Below are 7,338 nucleotides of genomic sequence, written 5' to 3'. Positions count from 1 at the left end.
AACTACAGGAGAAATCACCTTAAGGAACTAATAAAAACCTATATGAAACAAACCAAAACTGCAAACAAAAAAACGCTGCAAAAAGCACCAATAAGTGACACCTAAAATATGATTACCGTACCAGAAAACTACAGCAATTAACGCACCAGAAAATAGCCTCAAATATTGCCTGAAAACTGCACCCAAAGCACACCAGAAACTACAGCAAGAGACGCACCAAAAGACCATATAACAACGTCTGAAATAACGACACAAAACAGAGCACCTCGCCGAACCAATTAGCACCGGTATTTGGACGGATTATGGCCGTGATACCTGCCTAAAACACGCACCCTAAGCGCCAGTAACCCACCCTTAAAACGCCTGAAAATAGCGAGCAGAAAACCGCCTAAAACACGCCCATAAACAGCCCGAAACACGACCAGAAAACGATAGAAAACAACCCAAAAATTAGACCTGAAACAAAGCCAAACTGCCAAGAAAATCTGACGCCGGAAAAACGCGTGAAAACCGCCGCAAAAACGCCTGGAAAACGCCCTTCAAGACTGCACTAGTGAAGCCTGATTCCACCAGAATTTCACCCAAAAAAAACACCTAAAACGCCTTCAAATCACCGACCTAAATGCACGACCAACGAGAACTGAATACCGCCGGGAAAGCTGCCGCAATGGACGTGGAACCCTACCCAACCCAGAAAATATTATTATTGTTGTTGTTGTTGTTGTTTTATTGTTATTGTTATTGTTATTATTATATATTAATTATTATTATCATTAAATATTAGTTATTAGTATCAATTAATATTATATATTAATTATTATTATTAAATGTTAATTAATATTATTATTATCTATAAATATTAGTTATTATTATTATTAAATATTAATTATTATTTTTAAGCAGAGTTAAACAACTCAAAAGAATAGGGCCTTATAGTAAAATAATTGATGCTTTAATAGTTCAAAATAGTTATTAGCCCGGGCAATGCCCCGAATCACTATAAATTTGTAAATTTGATCAAAATTAAATTTAAAGGTTAATGCTCAACAATATTTATAAGTGAATAAAAAATATAAATTTAAGATTAATGGGTGCTAATTATTACTCATTTTTTTAGATAATAAAATAATAAATTATGTAAATATTACTTCGTGAATTACTTGATTGGTATTGAATCTAGAAAATTAGCATTCAAAGAATCAACAACCATTAGCGTATGATTAATGTCTTACAAATTAATTATTTCGCAATTACTTATGAGTTACATTATACGGGAAAATTAAATATGAAGTTATATATATGAAGAGTTTTAGGGCGATAAGTAGGGATATTAGTGGGGCGGATCTAGTAGTAGACCCGCCCCATCCCCGATGGGTCTAGGTTTGGCGGGTGACGGGGCGGGAATGGGGATAAAAACCATAGCCGCCATGGGGATGGGGCGAGGATGGATTGTAAGCTATACCCGCCCATACCCATCCCGTTCTCCACCCGCCAAACCCGACCTGCCCCATACCCGCCATATATCCTATATAAAAATAATGAATACATTAATGAAACATTGAAAAGTGTATAGTATTGTTGTTTTGTAATGGAGCACTTTTTTTTTTATTTAGAGGCTAAAGAGTGGAGCCCACAAGGCCCACAACTCATTTTCAATACGGAGTAGTACATAGTAAAAACTATACTACTCTTTTACATTTTAACTCATTTTCATTCATACCTACAAAAAACTTAATTTCCTTTTTCTCTTTCCTAAGACACATTTCCAGCCGACATAAGCAAGTTTCTACTCCATAAGTCCGTATCAAGCAGCCGCTCTCAAGTCTCTTCATTGAGAACAATGTTCTAGGTTCTAACACTGAAGCAGCTCTTTGATCAAGTTAAACCAGAGCAAGTGGAGTAATTCATGGCCTCTTAGGTTCCTTATGTATTTTAATATTCGGTTTTTTTATCAAATACCACTGAGTTTTAACACAATTCACCAAATACCACCAACATTTTTCAAATTCACCATATAACATTCAGTTTTATAAAAATGTCACAAAATGCCATAATTGACTAACAGACGTTAACACCGTTAGTCAGGCTAATAATGCCACGTGGCAACGTATAATTGGTTCCCTTCCTAATTATTTAATTTTAAAATAATTATTTAATTATTCATCAAAAAATTAAAAAAAAGAAAAAAAAAATAGCCACCACCAACATCCCCCAGCCAGCCACCACCCTAACCCGACATCCCCCGCCGGCACGGAATCCGACCAAAACCCCTCGCAAGCGCTCCTCCCCTTCCCCTGAACCGTCGTGCCTACATCTCCCACGAAAACCCTCCCCTAATGACCGGCCGGCACCCGAACCCCCTCCCCCACGTCGGTGAATGAATTTGCCCTGTCCCGGTGCCATATCCACCCCACTAAACCACCACGTACGCCGAAAGCCTAAAACCCAAATCTAGGGTTTCGAATTTGGTGTTTTAGGGCTTCGTGGTGGTGGTTTTCAACAAGTCAGGCGGCGGTTTTGTGGTGGTTTCGTTATGGTGGTTTCGCAGCGGTTTCATGGTGGTACTTTAAGCAAGTTAGGCGGCGATTTTGTGGCGGTTTCGTGGTTGTTTCGTGGTGGTTTCGTGGTTATGGTTTTCGGATAAGGTGCTGGCCGGAGTCGGGGTTGTCACTGGCAGGGGAGGAGGGCAGTCGCCGGTCAGCTGGGAAGTGGCTGGTGTCGGGATTGTCGCCGGCAGGGGTGGCGGTGGCTTGTATTGGTGGTGTTTAATTTTTATTTTATTTTTTAAAATAATTTTTCTAAAGTTAATTAATTAAATAAATATTATTAATTAGAACCAATTACAAGCTGCCACGTGGCACAATTAACATTAATGACTAACCGAGTTAATGAAAATGGCATGTTGTGACATTTTTATAAAAGTGAATGTTATATGGTGAATTTGAAAAATGTTGGTGGTATTTTGTGAATTATGTTAAAACTCAGTGGTATTTGGTGAAAAAACCATTTAATATTTGTTGTAGTTTTATAATAATTGGACTTTGGAGTTAAATTTTAGTATTCCTACTTCATAATTTTATTTATTGGTACAATTAATACCTTTTTATTAGGCTATGTTATTGATTTACAGTAGAATTGTGGTGGGTTTAGGGCGGGGGACTAGGTGGGTGATGGGGCGGGGATAATATTAGCGTTGGACCCGTCAGGGTGGGGATGGGGATAAGTTTCAGACCTGCGGCGGGGATGGGGATGGGATCGCCAAAACCCGCCCCGCCCCATCCTGTTAACATCCCTAGTGATAAGTGATTAAGTGATAACACATAAGGTGACACATATCGCTTATGTGCCGCCAAAAATGAACAGTGACACATGGCGGGAGCATGTTTTTCCATTGGGTTTTAATAATATTATAGATTAGTATTTGTCCCAGTCATCCAGGTAATGCCTCTGATCATTACGCACTAGGCGAAAATACAAATGGGCATCGGTTCAAAACCCTTATTTAGCACCGGTTTTGAACCGGTCCTGATTTGAGGGATACCAAAAACCAAAAGATTTTGCACTGGTTCAAAACCGGTGCGAAAACTTAGATTTCGCACCGGTTCTTGCTGTGAACCGATGCGAAAAATGGCCCAAAAATTAAAATAAAAACTTTTAGCACCGGTTCTGTTTCAAAACCAGTGCCAAAAATGCCCCAAAATTTTATTTTGTTTTTTTTTGTTTTTTTTTTTTGCATTTTTTTCACTTAAATTGATATATAAACACTAACATATATATAAAGTTACATATTTTCTGGTTGCTGTATAGTTTGTGCATCTCACAAAACCAATAAATAGTACTACACTCAGAAAAATGCCATAGCTACATTAATTATTGGTTGTGCAATGAACTGGATACATACAACACTAAAAAGACGTATACAATCGTACATAAGCATACTATGTTGGTTTTTTTTTTTTTGGAAAGAAAACAAAGCCAAAAGTTTCAACATCAAGAATCTGCCAAACAAAATATACAAATCAAATATGCAGGAGCAGAGCAACGGGAACATCAGCTAGAAGAATACACCTCTAGACAACTCAGCAGCAACCTTGCGACACCAAAAAGCACACCGGAGCGACCTTTAAGTAACTAGGAAAGCAAGCAAACAGCAACAACACATCCAGCATAACAGCAACAGCACCAGAAAAACCAGAAGCACCGAACCCAGCAAATCATCAGCAGCGAAGACCGGTAATAGCACATAATCAAGTTGATGCATCGCTAGCAGCCAGGAAGCAACAGACAGAGAACAGCAACTGGAACACACAGATAAAAAAATAGGTTGCAGCTAATACAGAAGAAAAAGAACAATAAAGAACCAGGCAACAACCTAGCAATCAACAGAGCAACAACAGACAGCAAAGCAGCAACAATCCAGCAATCTGCTGAGCATCAGGTGGCAAAGCAGACCACAGAACAACAGCAATTGGCAAGCAGTAGAGCAATAGACAACAGACGCTGAGAAACAAAAGGCCAGCAGCCCACCAAGAACAAGCAGCTAACAAAACAAACATAAGACAAAACCAGCCATCACCATACCAAGCACCTACAAATATTAGATGTGTCAGCTCAAAGGTGAATGAAAAAGGATGGTAAAAATGAATTCAAACCACCACCAACAAACAGATTAAAAGGAAGGCATGAACTTTGTAAGAGGACTTTCTTATTTCTACTCTTTTTTTTTCCCTGTCATAGTAGAGAACAAAGAACCTACCTCAATTGCAATAGTAATTGGACTAAGATTATCTACCTTTACATTCCCTAGCCTCGATGCGATAGCTGTAACAAATTAGTATGGATGTTAAAACAAGATACATCCCCCTCTAATTCCACTCTGCCAAACTGGAGTTGTTTTGCAATCAAAACACCATAACTTACTGCTATTGCTTCAGCAAGAATGACAGGAACATCACTTGCAGGAACTCTTTTCACACTAGCAGCCAGCACCCTACCAACCCCATCACGAATTACAACTCCAAGGCCTACACCAATTCCAGCCAACAAGGCAGCATCGAAGTTCACCTTCAAAGAACCATCAACGGGCAGCTCCCATTTGCTACGACAATGTTGACCACTTGATCTTACACCCCATTTACAGCTTCACAGAACCATCAACAGTAGAATTAACATTCATACACCAGCATTTTCAAACAAATCAAGCTGTTTTAATCAAACATTTACAACTTATCATATACTTGTAATCAAATAAAGATTTAGAACAATCACAACAAATATTTCAATATCAATCAAATCTTGATAAAAATTCACAAACCCATCACCAAAAATCCTAACAAAAACAAACCCATATAACAAAATCATCCAAATCACCTTAAAATTCAACAATGCATATGGATTAAATTGCAAGAAATAACTTGGGTAAAATATACATACTTCATGATGGGAAGATTCCAGAAAAAAAAAAACAACAACAACCCAGAAAAAAGAAAAGAAAATCCAACCAAATTGTGAATATAATGCAAACTGAGGAACTTCAAACGACAAAAAAATCTCAGAAGAAATTGAAGAAAAAAGTACCTTAAGTAAAGGTTGAATTAACTCCTGGCAGTGCGTCATAGAAACCATAGACTCGTAGCAGGAAATCACGACCCACGAAACCACCACCGCAACCACGAAACCACCACCGCACCCACGATACCACCACCACACCAAAGAACCCACCACCACTAGCACCGACCACTGTCACCATAATCACAAAAAATAATAAAAATCAGAAATCCTATCATCTCACATTCTCACCATTAAATTCAATCAAAATTTCAATTGTTCATCATTAATAATAAAAAAAAAAATCATAAAACCTAGATTTCAAATCGAAGAGAACATACCTCGAATTTGTGATTTTTGAGTCGATAATTGATTCAAGTTTGTTGTTGTTGTTGTTGTTGTATTTGGTTCAAATTGACGGCGGCGGCGATGGTGGTTGTGCTTGGTTCTAGTGACGCCAATTTCGGACTGAGAAGGAGAAGGAGAGCGACGTTGCTTGCGGCATAGTTATGGAGAAGGAGATCGAAGGAGAGAGAAAAGGAAAGGGAAAGCTGCGGTTATGGAGAAGGAGATTGAAGGAGAGAGAGGGAGTTTGAGGAAAGAGCCGAGCCTCCATTGTTGAACCGAAGGAGAGAGAGGCAGATGAGAGAGGAGGAGAGATCGAGGAAAGAGAAAGAAAGAAGATTAAAAAGACCGGTTTTTTTTTTTTACAATAGAATTCGCACCGGTTCGAACTGAACCGATGTGATTAACTCATTTTTCGCACCGGTTTGGTTAGAACCGGTGCGAAAACTCTTTCCCTCAATCCCGCCTATTTTTTTTGGCACCGATTTTTAAAAACCGGTGCGAAAAGGGCGGTGCTGATTTCTGTTTTTCTACTAGTGACGACATATTAACAAGTATCAATATGCATGTAGTTCATGACTCCATTTTTCAAAATAACGAAGTAAATCTTATTTTTATTGTCATTCACTATATTTTTTATTTTTTGTTTAAAAGGGAGAACATGAATTTTGACATATTTTAGTGGTAAGCACATAGTATTAGGGTTTGTTCTGTTCAGCTTATTTTCACTTATTATTTCAGTTTTAATAAGTTCCTATAAGTTTAGATAATTTTAGGAAAAAAATGTTGATAAGGGTTACTCAAGTTCAAATTACAACTAAAATAAGTTTTAATAAGTTCTAATAAATTTAGATAAGTTCATGTAAGTTCAGATAAGATAAGATAAGTTTAGATAAGTGAAAAATAGAGTGAATCGTACAAATTCTTAAATGGACCTGGCATAGTTCACGCAATTTATTGTGAACCAGTAACATTAGAAACACTACAGTTGTTTTATTAATAAAATAAAAAGGTTAATATATTAAAATAAAGAATATTATATTTAAATAAAAGTCATTTTTGTTATGAAAATATAATAAGTGGGTGACTGTTATCCCACGTACTATCTAGAATATTCTATAGTTGGGTACTTGATCTTATCCGATGATGGAACCCTAGATAATATACATGTATATATATCTCGTACTAGATGGAATAATATATACAACGTAACAAAATTTCCCTCATATATCTCTATATTTCTTTTCCATATTTAACACGTTATCAGCACCAAGCAGAGTAAGCAAACGTACGAATTGAAGGAATTAGAGCATATTAATATTAGCAATTTTATAATTCCTCTAGAAAAGAATATGAATCCTTTTGGAGCTCAATCATCGATTTATGTCTAGTTGATAGTGCTACCACTCACACCATACTTAAGAATAAGCTAGAAATATTTTTCGC

At 37.2% G+C, this 7,338-nt stretch overlaps 1 long non-coding RNA gene across 1 annotated transcript; it reads right to left on the bottom strand.

Moving 5' to 3' along the window:
• Positions 1-3,833: 3,833 nt before the first annotated feature.
• Positions 3,834-6,633, bottom strand: LOC110720028. Its single transcript, XR_002511249.1, has 4 exons — positions 5,889-6,633; positions 5,578-5,739; positions 4,921-5,140; positions 3,834-4,821 (listed from the first exon to the last, which is right to left on the bottom strand). It is a non-coding gene; the product is annotated as an uncharacterized LOC110720028 (long non-coding RNA).
• Positions 6,634-7,338: the final 705 nt, after the last annotated feature.

The sequence above is a fragment of the Chenopodium quinoa genome, unplaced genomic scaffold, assembly GCF_001683475.1.
Source record: "Chenopodium quinoa cultivar QQ74 unplaced genomic scaffold, ASM168347v1, whole genome shotgun sequence".
Taxonomy (NCBI): Eukaryota; Viridiplantae; Streptophyta; class Magnoliopsida; order Caryophyllales; family Amaranthaceae; genus Chenopodium; species Chenopodium quinoa.
Note: the sequence above shows the minus strand (reverse complement) of the source record. Positions and strands in the feature narration are given on the sequence as shown.